We start from the raw sequence: 13,248 nt of genomic DNA, 5'->3' as shown, positions 1-13,248 counted from the left end.
CCAGATTGTAGAGCACATTGCACAAGAGATGAAACAAATTCATTTCTAATGTCAAATCACTTGATTCCCATAGTAGCATAACATTAGATGAAAGCACAATTCATGGACGAGCATACATGATTATTTATGTCAGGTGCGATGTCACTGGAAATGGAGATGTGGACAATGTGTCGTGCTAACAGGGAAAGTGAATGGACTGTATAGCAAAAACAACAAAATTATTGGCCGAGTTGGCCTGTTGTTTCATGTGATGCTGTTGATGTGGTGAAATGAGTAGCCTATGGCTAATTAAAACTTGTAAGTCCCATCGCTGTGTGGGCATGATTCGTGCGCGTGCATGAGAACATTTCGCACTGTTATTTTGGAGACCCCCACAAAGCTCAGCTTATAACTCGAACCCTGTCTAAAGGGTTTCAAGCAGGCCAGTCAAGCATGAAGAAACCCTTTTATTTGTAGTTGTTACATCATAGCCAAAGGCCAGATGAGGCATCTATGATTGAGCAAACAGGAAATGCCTGTCCCCCCCAGGTGACTTGACTGTCTGACCCCCATGCTGGTAGAAGCACAATGTGGTTCCGATCAGCATGATGGACTCGATAAGGCCTGAGAGCGACATAGCTGGGACGGTTTCTTAATTTGATTTCCTCTATACCAAAGCAGTGTTTAGCATAACAATGTCACATGGGTGCCTAGACCCTTCAAATGTAAACCATGTTGGCGACCACCCCCTGGGTTGACGACCACGATGCTGGGAGTATGTAGGGCAGTCCATGTTAAATGATATCCTGAAATGGAGTTGCAGACTGGAATATTTCCAAATTCCATAGTAATGCCATTGAATCAGAAACCGTTATGTATGCATTTGGCCTAGTGCCATGGTACTCTGAAGTACTTCATTTCCAACTACATGTCCCCACCTCCACACACACACACACACACACACACACACACACACACACACACACACAGTACATACGGTGGAACTAAAGTGGATGAGCTTTGAGTCAGATACAATAGTAACAGTGATAACGCTGTAAGTATTCCATAGTATTCCATTAGAAAATTGAGCTGCAAAGTACAGTAACAGGACAGACTGTAGGATACCCATGATGGGGAGCGACTGGCACACAGGGTTGGCACATTCCTTTCCTGGTTGTCTGAGGCTGACACCTGGCCCCAGCTGCTCTTGCCCTCGATGCGGCCGTGTTCATTAGCAGACCTCGTTGAGGGAACACATGGGATGTGAGGCATCGTTTACAGTACTCAGGCCTGGGGGAACAAGCCTCAGTGAACAAGCTCAATCACTCGCCCTTCCACGTCTTTGAGCTTCAGAGCCACCGTTCAGATCGCACAAAGGACTCGGCACAAAGGGGCCAAATGGGTGCCCAGCCCAGCATTGTCTTTGTCCCCTTGATGAGAAGAAATTAGGGGCAAAAATGCAACAAAGAATCGGGCACCTCTAATGATAATCATGGAGGGTGTCACATTTGGTGATGGGTGGCTGAGTGAAGATGGGGTAGAATGGATAACGGTTGCTATACACACAAGAGTATTGAGTTCACCAGCTTTTTCTTTGGGATAAATAAACCTCCCTGATGATTTTGGCATGTATTATCAAATGTTTTGAGAGTTTGGCACTTTTTTAAAGAGGTTACTCAATGTATTTCTCTCATATACTATAAGAACAGAAATGAACGTGGGCTATACATTATTCCAGTAGATGGCACTATCAGCCTTCTCTCAGCACTAGAACTTGAGTAGAGTTCGACAGCTACTACAAATGAGATGGGCGAAGGACCTCATTTTACCAACAGAGTATCATTGCCAGTGGGGGGGAGGCAGGGACAACCAAACACATCCTATAAATGTTTTGGGTAAGTGATTTCATCCATAAACTTGAACAGACTCTGATGATGTGCCCCACCTAAAGAAGAAGCATACAACTTCATTATGTATCATATATTATACTGTATATAAACATTCTGAGAGAGTAAGAGCTCTCTAAAGGTGGTTCAAACAAGGTAATCAGCCTCAGTCCCCACATGTTATATCTGTTAGATGGTGCCCTTGAATTGGAGCCACCACTTTGTGTCGTGCAAGTAGAGCTGGCCTAGGCTTAGCCCTCAAAGTATCAGACCCAGTGAAAACACAGACTGTGCACTGTTGTCACTGTTCCCTGATCTGCAAAGTGTTTTAGACGGAACCCTTTGAAAACAATGTCACATTTTCATCAAGTTTGCACCTTGGGGATCCTATATCATCCTATGGGGCTGACGCCGGCCAGTCGTCCTTCACTGAAAGGGAGCGAAGATCCTAATGATTACAGTATGAAATCAGACACTGAATGAGCACTGAGCACCTCTACATAGCACACCAACATAGACTACTGTATTTGCTATGGGGAATTACATGCGCTTTACTGGTGGTCTGGGTAAATGTTTTCTTTAAATTAGCCCTCCAGGGTGCTGGTGTTATTGCATTATTATCAAATTAGTGTATTTTAATTACTGCGTCATCTGAAATGTATGTGCAACTGGGTCAGGGTGGGGTGAGTCCAGAGACTGTGTCCAGATTCTCAGGTTGCCCATTCTGCTCTGTGGAGGAGTAAAACCCTGCCATGAGCCAATATATCACATCTGTGAATTATATTAGCTAATTTTGTGCACTTCTCCCTGTGCTCAACACTTGGGTCACCTTCCAAGCACAAGGAAGAAATTAAGAGTAGTGCTGCGATGTTGTTCTATTAGATATGTGAAGAGAAAATACAATTACTAGTTAAGTGGGAACATACCACAAGGGATTGTTGAAGGCACGTTGTTTCAAGTTCTGAGAATGAGTTAATTCTCTACACAGAGGGAGGAAAAAACATGAAAAAGCCCCAGTCTTGGTCTGAGTGGTTTAAATAATATTGCTTTGAATATGTTCCTCTCTTTGTGATTGTTCTTTTGATTTACTGAAAATGGGACATTTGCCTTCCAAATTCATGTGGCTCATACTGTGTAAAAAAAATCCTACAGTATAAAAGAGTACTCTGAATGTAATGTACTCTACCCAAAAGCTTTGCGTAATATAACACATTTTACATTTGTTTCTGCTTCATTATTGTTTACTTTATAACAGCCAGTTTGCAACACATACTGCTGCCTGCAGCAGGATACTGATAAGACTGCTTTGTGTGTATCAAAAACAAATGATACCCTACAAATCAAGGACTTTTCCGCCATTTGCGATGCTTGCTGCTTGATGCTCTGAGTTTGCGTAATCATGAAGCAGGCCAAGTAGAGTCTGCTCCTTAAACCCCGGGCCCAGGCCATGAAATCTTACCCCCACTTTACACCACTTTCATTATGAAGGCTTGAATTTCAATACCAAACCGTCTGCAACAGGCAGACAGCTCTGCCCTCACGCTCTGAAGCAATAATACCACATATTGAATTGGCTTGTTATGGTAAGATGAGAGGGTGTTTGAGAAGCCCAGAAATATGTCTAGCATTTCCCAAATAACAATAAAAGAAGCAGAGCCGTTCAGGGTTGCGGTGTCAGGTAGTGTGTTACATTTACAAAGTGAGAAGCCCCTGCCGCTCTCACTCTGTCTTGTTTTGGGAAAGCTACAGTCACTGGATACAATTATTGGGGCCAAAATCCTTTTCCCTCCATTGCACATTCATCAGGATTGTATTTTGTTTGAGGGGAAACAGTTTGGAACACTGTGTCTCAAGGCCGGGGAGGAATATTGTTATAAGGTGCTGAAACAGAAATGCTTTCTGCTGGGTTGCTAAACCTGAACACCAGGGAACATTTAGAATCTGCTATGCAAGTTGATATGGCCCGTGACTGGGATGATTCTTTTTTGGGGGGGGGAATTTTTGGTATGGACACAAATCCACAAATCCTTCTCAAAAATACCATATTTTATTTAATTGTATTTTATACTATTGTGCTTGTCCTGACAACATAACATAGATACTGTACATATAGGTCTCCCTGCATCCTATCCAGGCCTCTGTCTGCTCTATTTCTACACCCTCACTCCAGTCAGTCAGGCAGTCAGTCAATCAGTCAGTCATGTCGGCAGGCAGGCAGGCAGACAGTCAGTCAGTCAGTCAGTCAGTCAGTCAGTCAGTTAGTCAGTTAGTCAATCAGTCAGGCAGGCAGTCAGGCAGGCAATCAGGCAGGCAGGTAGGCAGGCAGTCAGTCAGTCAGGCAGTCAGTCAGTCAGTCAGTCAGTCAGTCAGGCAGTCAGTCAGTCAGTCAGTCAGTCAGTCACTTAGTCAGGCAGTCAGGTAGTCAGTCAATCATTCAGTCAGTCAGGCAGTCAGGCAGGCAGGCAGGCAGTCAGTCAGTCAGTCAGTCAGACAGTCAGTCAGACAGTCAGTCAGTCAGTCAGTCAGTCAGGCAGTCAGGCAGTCAGTCAATCAGTCAGTCAGTTAATCAGTCAGTCAGGCAGTCAGTCAGTCAGGCAGGCAGTCAGTCAGTCAGTCAGTCAGTCAGTCAGTCAGTCAGTCAGGTAGTCAGTCAGTCAGTCAGTCAGTCAGTCAGTCAGTCAGTCAGTCAGTCAGGCAGGCAGTCAGTCAGTCAGTCAGTCAGTCAGGCAGGCAGGCAGTCAGTCAGTCAGTCAGGCAGTCAGTCAGTCAGTCAGTCAGTCAGGTAGTCAGTCAGTCAGTCAGTCAGTCAGTCAGTCAGTCAGTCAGGCAGGCAGGCAGTCAGTCAGTCAGTCAGTCAGTCAGGCAGGCAGGCAGGCAGTCAGTCAGTCAGTCAGTCAGTCAGTCAGTCAGGCAGGCAGTCAGGCATGCAGGCAGCAGCTGCTCCTCATTCCCCAGCCCTCCATCAGATCCTCAGCTGTTCCCACTTTCCCAAGAGTTCCTGTGTGAGGGATTAACACTTTGGTTCTGCTGGATTTGGGCTCTTAATGGGTCCCAGCACCACAGGCCACACATAGCACTGGGTAAAGGAGGGTTAAGGAGGAGCAGAAACAGGCCAGAAAGTCACACCAGCCAGGTCATACCTCAACAACCTGTGAGAGGATTGTCTAAAGTTGACTGAAGAGGAGCAAGGAGCCTACGATGGCTTTCTTTTAATTCCTGTGCGACTGTGGAGTCTGCTAAACCCTCAATCCTCTTGGGCAGGGATCGAGGGTCACTTTCTCAAAAGGATCAGAACCACTGAAAGCTAGTAATCTGTGAAATTGTACTTTCAGGTACATAAACAGCAGCAAAATATTACTGTGTGAGATTTGAACAGATGAACTTGTAAAATAAATCAAACAACAGAAAAATGGTATCGATTTTCACTAGGAAAAACTGTCTGAGTTAAAATGTGACTGTTTTTCACAGGAGAAAACTCACTCCATTGAAAGAGAAACACAGATGCTGCCTGGCAAATACAAAAGAATGTTATATAATACAATTAAAGTCTCAAAAAAGGTTCCAATGTGCTCTCTCTCTCTTTCTCTCTCTCTCCCCCCCCCCTCTCTCTCTCTCTCTCTCTCTCTCTCTCTCTCTCTCTCTCTCTCTCTCTCTCTCTCTCTCTCTCTCTTTCCCTCTCGCCATCTTTCTCTCCCTTCCTAACTTTGCCTCTCTTTCACTTTCTTTCTTTCTCTCTCTCTCATTCATTCCCTCCTTCCTGAAATGCTTTGTTATCTGACGGGCCATTGGCTGTGACTAGATAATGGCTGTGAGAGAGTTTCTGTTTACCAGGGATACCAGAGGATTAGGCCGATTATTCCTGGTGCCAGTGTCATAACAAGCCTGGAGAGTCTGTCACACTCAATGGAGGTGCTGAGAGATATCCTGTACAAGATTAGAGAGTCTGGATTATGGTTTATGTTTTTCAGAGCTCTCCGATGAAAGACTAATTATAGAAAAGAGATGAACGTCACAACGCTGAAACCCCGAGAGAGATGTGTGACCTCATCCACCGAGACATTGGGCGGTCTGTCCCGTCCCTAGTTTATTTTCAGGTAACCTATCATACACAACCTGAGGTGTAGGAGTGGCGCCGACATCTACCTTGACCCTTGACCTCCGTGTTCCCAGGGTACCAAGGGAGACACCGGGGGAGATGGTTCTGCTTCAGCCTCCTCGTCTCTCCTGCTCTCGGAGCCCGGCGTGGTGTTCAGTTTCACAGTCCTCTCGCCCTGGCCCCAGGACAAATACACAACGCCCTCTCCCATTGCACTTAATAATATTTGTGCTCAATTACAATTGGGCAGATATAGATTCCTGACTGGAGTACAGTGGCAGAGAGAGAGGGAGAGTGGCCTTGAGCTCCTGGTTGGGCTCTGCCGAGATGGACTTCTGGTCCCAGTAGGATTCACACACTGCACTCTCAGGCACTGGGGGAAAATAAGCAGTGTGACCATTAAGGGCCCCAATGCAATGTAGGAACACTTGGGTGTATATTTTCCCTCGCAATGAGTGGCTGTGTTGGGATGGTGAAATGAAAACCAAGCAGAATTACACACTAAGTGGTGCATGTATACGTGGTGGCCACATTTTAAGCAACGGTTCATGCTCCAAGTAAATCTCTAAGCCTAGCGCTTATGTCTCTGTTAACCCAATAACAGCAAAGTGTCAGAGATAAGTGTATTAATGACTTCAGTTGAACACAAAGCCATAAACCGTGAAAGCCATACCTCAGTGAAACACACATGTCCTTAGGTATGAGAAATATAGGTGTTTCTACAGAGACCTTGGTTAAAAGACTCCCCTGGCTAAACACTCTTGAATGGAGTGGCTCACCTCACTCTCAACCATAATAACAATGAATAATAGCCTGTGCGGAAATAACGCTGTCAGATTGTCGGTTTTGTGTGCAGATGAGTGGTCATGGGTCCAAGGGTAGAAAGGAATCTCAATTGAGTTCCGTTGCTACAAAAACAAGCTTTCACCACTTCTCGTTTTTGACTGCAGTGAAAACCTATGCTTTTGTGGCCAGGGTGAGGAAGGGTAGATGGAGGGAGATCACACAGGGGTGCTCAGACTGGTGAGAGAGTCCTCAAATCCCCATGGCCTCTAACTGAAAAAGCAGAATTTCTAGGTTAAAAATCACTTTTATGGAAGATTGATGACTTTTCTGTGGCTAATGAATGCGATCAATGTGTCTGGATTGTTTGCCTGGTAGACTGGACTGCATGGCCCAGAATGCATTGGTGATAGCCAACAAACGATGTGTTTATGACACTTGTTTGAGGGGGGAGAACCCCGCCCACAGGTAACCTGGACCATCACAAACCATTAGTGCCCTATTAGTTTGTGCCCTTCACCCTAGCATCTCAGAGGACCAGGTCATCCATCACACTGCAGTGAGGCTGAATTCAGATCCATGGAGGTTTGGACTGGGATTGGTTGGATGTCTTGGCTATTAGTGCGGCATCTGAGGGTTTAGGAGTTTCTAGCAGGGGAAATAGATGGAAATAATGAGGGGAAGAAACTCTTGCCAGCTTCAGCTGCTTTAACCTGTAACACACATAAGGAGATTTGTGTGCAATTGTTGTTACTGGCAGGGCTGTTTTGGGCAATTCAGCACCACCCTGCGATGCCCAGGAACGACACGCGTGTCATTTCCTGCCAGGGGTAATCATTTGGTTATTACTGCTGCTCGCTGGCAGTGGGTTCATGTTCTGTCTCTGATTTCCAAAATGAAACATGTATATTTTTCTTTTGTCGACAGAGGCAATATTTCCAGGCAAATCAAGCCATTTATAAATATGCTCAAAAAGTACCTTCAGCTTTGAAAAATAGCATATTTATACATTCTAACATGTAATGCCCCATATGATGGATTTATAAACTGTATATATAAACCTTACACAAACAATACTGACTAATTGCAGGGTGTCTTAAATTACCTGATGTGTAGCTTGTTTTTTACGAGGAGTGATAACAGGAAGGTCACATGCAATTTAATGTTATTAATGACCTGACTGGCAAAATGGATGCTGCTGACTGTTCACTATCTTGAATCAGCTCTCTTCCACTCACTATTGCCACGGCTTACCATGTATTGCTCTCTCTCTCTCTCTCTCTCTCTCTCTCTCTCTCTCTCTCTCTCTCTCTCTCTCTCTCTCTCTCTCTCTCTCTTTCTGTCTCTCTCTCTCTAGAACAAGACATTGCAGATACAATGTATAGATGTATGATGTATGATATTGCAATGCACATTAACGCAACAAAGGTTTTAGCATAACAGTTTTATCAATTTCAGGCATTTCAAGAGCTGGAGAGACACTCTCCTGATGGGGCCGCTGTCTGCTCAGATATTTTGTTGTGGCTTAGACAATCCACTGCAGCCTTGTGCTCTCACCATTAGCAAGATAGACGATAAAGAATGTCTCGTTCCAGTTCCCAAAAGAGTCTCTGGAGGAATAATAATCTGGAGGAATGGATGGCAAAGATAGAATGATCTTCTTAGTGTCAGAATATGTTCATAATGAGAACTCACAAAGGAGTCAGTTTAACCAGTAATTGGTTGGAAATTCAGCTTATAATACTAAACAAAGTTTGCTGTCCAGAAATATAGTTGAATGCAGATTCAAGTCCAATGACCAGTTCTCACTGTTCACTTTCACACAGATCTTAGCATCTGTCACAGTGCAACAATGCAGTGTTTAAAACAAACCAAAATGCTCATTTTGAAAAGACCCCCTTTAAGAACAATTTCCCACACCAAACTTTCATTCCACCCTAATTTATTGCCAACTAATTTCATTAACCTAAACCTCCTTTTCCAGAAAACAACAAAAGGGAGAAACAAAACATGAAAACAAAGAGGGGACGGGTAAAAAGAAAAGGGCCTTGAAGTTTTGGAAAGGAAGAGCGTCTCACAGAGGGCCCCACAGCTGAGCATCAGTATTCCACAGCCATCAGATAGTTGGCTTGGCTGTCGGCACAGCCGGTGGTGTGGGCCGCGTGCCAAGAGAGTGCTAATGGCTGAATTATAGCCTACAAGCAGCTGGGCCTACCAGCCAATGAGGCTGATCATTGGTGGGCATCCGTCTTTTCACTCTCCAGACTTTTGATGATAGGAGGAAGTGGGTATGGAGGTGTGTGTGTGTGTGTATGTGTGAAAAGGAGTGTGTGAAAGCGTGGGCTGTAAAGTTGTCATGTAGTATGCTGTTAGCATGTGAACAGCTCTATAATGTCAGACCACACTTATGACTTTCCTGACCTGAGTCTCTCTCCCAGCACCTCCTCCTCCACCTCCTCCTCCTCCTCCTCCTCCACCTCACAGGCACTCTGCCTCAGCGCAGGGTCTCTGTCAGGAATAATGAGGATGAGATAATGACAACAGCTGATGTCATAAAGTAAGACAGAGCAACTCTGTACATAAGATTTGGCTGTGCAGCACATGTTCTTTTCATGTTGAAGGTTTTTTCTTTTTTAAATCAACAACAGTACGGAATGCTTTGAGAGGATTTATCATTTTGAAGCTGTTCAAATTGTTATCCTCCTGATGTGCTCATAGGATCATGAGCCCTTTTTGCCAAAAATGGTGGTGCATGAAGACACTCTGATCCACACAGATGTGGCTGCGTAGTTTTGGTGTGTGTGTGTGTGTGTGTATGAACAGTCAAACCGAACATTATCAGAGTTGTGGGTTACAGTATCTAGAAGCAGCGGAGGGCCGTTGATATGTTAGTTTGTGTCCTCTCACCCCCTAACTCATTTACGGACATTTATCAGCAACTGTGGGGATCCCTGGCACCAGCCCCAGAGTGCTTCTCTCCCCAGGCTGAGCTGGAGGAGCGTCAGCCCAGCGACCCTGGAACAGGCAGGCCTGATAAGGCTCTGGGATGGCTTCCAGTCCTGCCTGATAGTATGGAGGGCATAGAGATGCTGTCTCCCACCAGTAGGCAGCATGTCAGCTGCCCAAGGAATGGTGATTTGAAAAATACAGGAGGCACACACACACTCCAATCTGACAAACATGCATGAACCGCATGGACCCACACGCACGCACACACACACACACGCACACACACACACACACACACACACACACACACACACACACACACACACACACACACAACACACACACAAACACACAAAAGTAAATGAAAACAAGTATGAGATTCCACAGAGGACAAGGGAAGTATATCATTACAGAGACACTCAGACACTTCAGTAGATCCTCCTTACTCCACTGGGCCATTCTCAGTACCGGCAGCTCTGAATCAGGCTTACTGTGTCAAACCCTGACCGGACCAAAATGGCCCCGACCATGTAAATCTCATATATACATTATACAGATGATCTTAAAAATAATACCCATAAATCTATGGATGGACGACAGGGCAGGCAGAGAGGAGGAGAGGCGGCTTCTCCAAAAGTGAAATGAAAATCAAATAAGTATTTCATTTCCTTTTGAACTGGCGAAGAGGCCCCGGTGCGATTCTGCCTTACATCACAGCGTAATGACTTTAGCACACGTTCCTCTGTGTCCCTTGCTGGACTCATCCATCTTGGTTCCTCAGGTTCAGCTCCCAGATAACCAGACAATGAGGGATCACAACGCATGCCAGCGAGGTGTTTGACACACTCGGAGCAGGAGCCGCCATTTTATCACCTGTCACTTTGAGGGGAGAGAGTGAGAGGGAGAGAGAGAGATAGAGGGGGAGAGAGAGAGACGGGGGGGAGAGAGAGAGAGAGCGATAGAGGGGGAGAGAGAAAGAGAGGGAGAGAGAGAGAGAGAGAATTCTGGGCACTTCCTCATGCTGTCTTAGGACCTGTGCCCAGCTGGCAGCACTGCTCCAACCACAGGCCTTACAGCACTCAGAGGGTGCTCGTCTGATACACTTCACACAGACTATACTCACACAAACACTTCAGTCGTGTAAGTTTGTTGATTTATGATCAGTTAAAGAAGCATCGAGAAGAACTCAATACCAGACAGATAGACTGAGTATGTGTGAAGTTTTCAGGACTACATGTGACATGAATCACTAAGTAGGATATCTGCTCTGTTTTCACAATGAGTCCATAATGATCTATCAGAGGGAGATTCGTCTGCCTGACTCTCAGCAGCAATTCATCTCACTCCCCCTAACCCTTGTCATCCTGCTCAATGATAGCAGCAGTAACTCTCGCTGCGCCTTATCACTGGCAGGACCCATTCCTCCCTACTTTAGCTGCCCTGCACATCAGCCTGACCAGATTAGACAACCGGTCCGTACCGTAGCAGACAAAGCTTCCACATACAGTGCGCTAGTCCCTCTGTTGGACCTGAAGCGCAGGGTTCACCGGAGAATATACTACTGTGTCAACAGCCTGCCTAGGAACCTGAGACACTCATATCACTGGGGCATCAATCATGGGTTCTGGCTTCGCTGGGGATATACCCTGGCTTGTCAGTCAAGCAGTTGCAATCATACCCCCTGGATTATGACTGGAAAAGAGCATGATGTGTACCTTACCACACTGTATAACTGTGTCCTCGATGATGTACAGTATACTGTAACTTTGTCCGATTAGATGCACTAAAAGCCAATGTCTCTACTTTAGAGTTTCCAAGGTAGGACTTTTAAATGAGGAAAGCAATGGGGAAATGGACGGATTTAGGGTATTAAAGATTTATTTTCATTAAACCCTATGAATTTGTCACCGTGATACAGTGGATTCTTTTACATGGCCGTGGCTCATAATGACTTGCGAATCCACAAAGGTGATCATTTGCCCTAAGAGAGCCTCTTCGAAAAACTGTTCTGTGCCACTAAACATCCTGAGAAAATATTGTCCGGGAGACGTATGAACAGATTTATAGAATCCCAAGTCTGTTTCTGTCTGTGTAGGACGGATGCATTATGGGAGGGGGAGACCATTAAAATAACACTCCTCCTCCATCTCAGAGTCAAGGCTAGAAAACAGACATAGATAACCCACTGCTCATCCGACACACACGCACGCACGCACGCACACACACACGCACGCACACACACACACACACACACACACACACACACACACACACACACACACACACACACACACACACACACGCTTAATGTTGACCTATACATTTGAAAAAAAGGCTTTAATATCATTGCTTGAAAATACATATGATGACATTTGCTTACGTTTTGGAAAACCTTTGGTCCAGTTGTCAGTGGAGGTTGGGAGAGACTGTTGATTCTAAGGCTATGAGAAGGAATCTTCCAGTGTTGATGATGGACTGTTTGCTTGGACAGTACCCTGTGCTCGGGAGGTGATGATTGGAGACGGGAAGTTGTCAGTCAGAGTGGGCCGGTGCTACAGGTGTGGACATGTCACCATAGCCACGACTTTAGTTGAGCGGCGCTGAAGTGAATGTGCTTCACAGCTGTGTGTACGTGTCTGAATGCATGTGGGTATGTATCTGTAGGTGTTCGTCTGGGGTGCAGGACTGGCGTCTCATCCTGAAAGCAACATTTCAAGCCTGCAAACTGTGACACTTTAAAATAACGTGAAAAAATACTTTTGTGCAATATGACAACCCTAGTTGACTATCTGTGCAGTATAGTACAGTGGATTGTGTACATAGCCTTTATCTATGTAAACCAGCTCCTTACCTTCTTGTGATTTTATGTTTTTTTTTTTTTTTTTTTTTCCCTTTCCTAACACCAGGGGAGCCACCCCTCCTAAATGTCGTTGTTTGGTACCTGTACTGTAGCAATGACAAATAAAGACCATTCATTCCAACTTAGGTTGCAGTTCCAGGCCAATCCCAGAATGCCTCTCTGGCCCCCTCAGAGACAGAGGTCATGGTGAATTCAGCGGGGGCCTGAGGCCAGGATGCCTGGGGCCACAGAGGGCCCCTAACCCCATGCCACCCTGCACCACCCCCCCCTATAAACCCACCTATGAAAGTTAGTAAGCCATGACAGTGGCCACCATACAGGCTGTCAAGGAGTGCCTTCCTCTGTGTCGGCCATAAGAAGCTCTGGGCTTTCATCACGTTGAGTGTGTGTTTGTGAGTGTCTGTGTGCGTGTTTGTGTGTGTGCGTGTGTGTGTGTGTGTGTGTGTGTGTGTGTGCGTGTGCGTGTGTGTGTGTGTGTGTGTGTGTGCGTGTGTGTGTGTGTGTGTGTGTGTGTGGTTTTTATTTGTGGTATTGGCTGGCTGTTTGAGGAGAACACTATGGCCCTATAGCCTGTTATTCTAACATTCAGTTCAGTGATATTTACGACAGGCCGTATAGCATACATGTGCATGTACATGTGGTGAAAAGCATGATCCTTCCTTTTGAGAATGGATGTTGACTGATGTTCATATCAT

The sequence above is a fragment of the Nansenia antarctica genome (genome assembly GCF_963989245.1).
Source record: "Nansenia antarctica genome assembly, chromosome: 2".
In the NCBI taxonomy this organism is placed as follows: Eukaryota; Metazoa; Chordata; class Actinopteri; order Argentiniformes; family Microstomatidae; genus Nansenia; species Nansenia antarctica.
Note: the sequence above shows the minus strand (reverse complement) of the source record.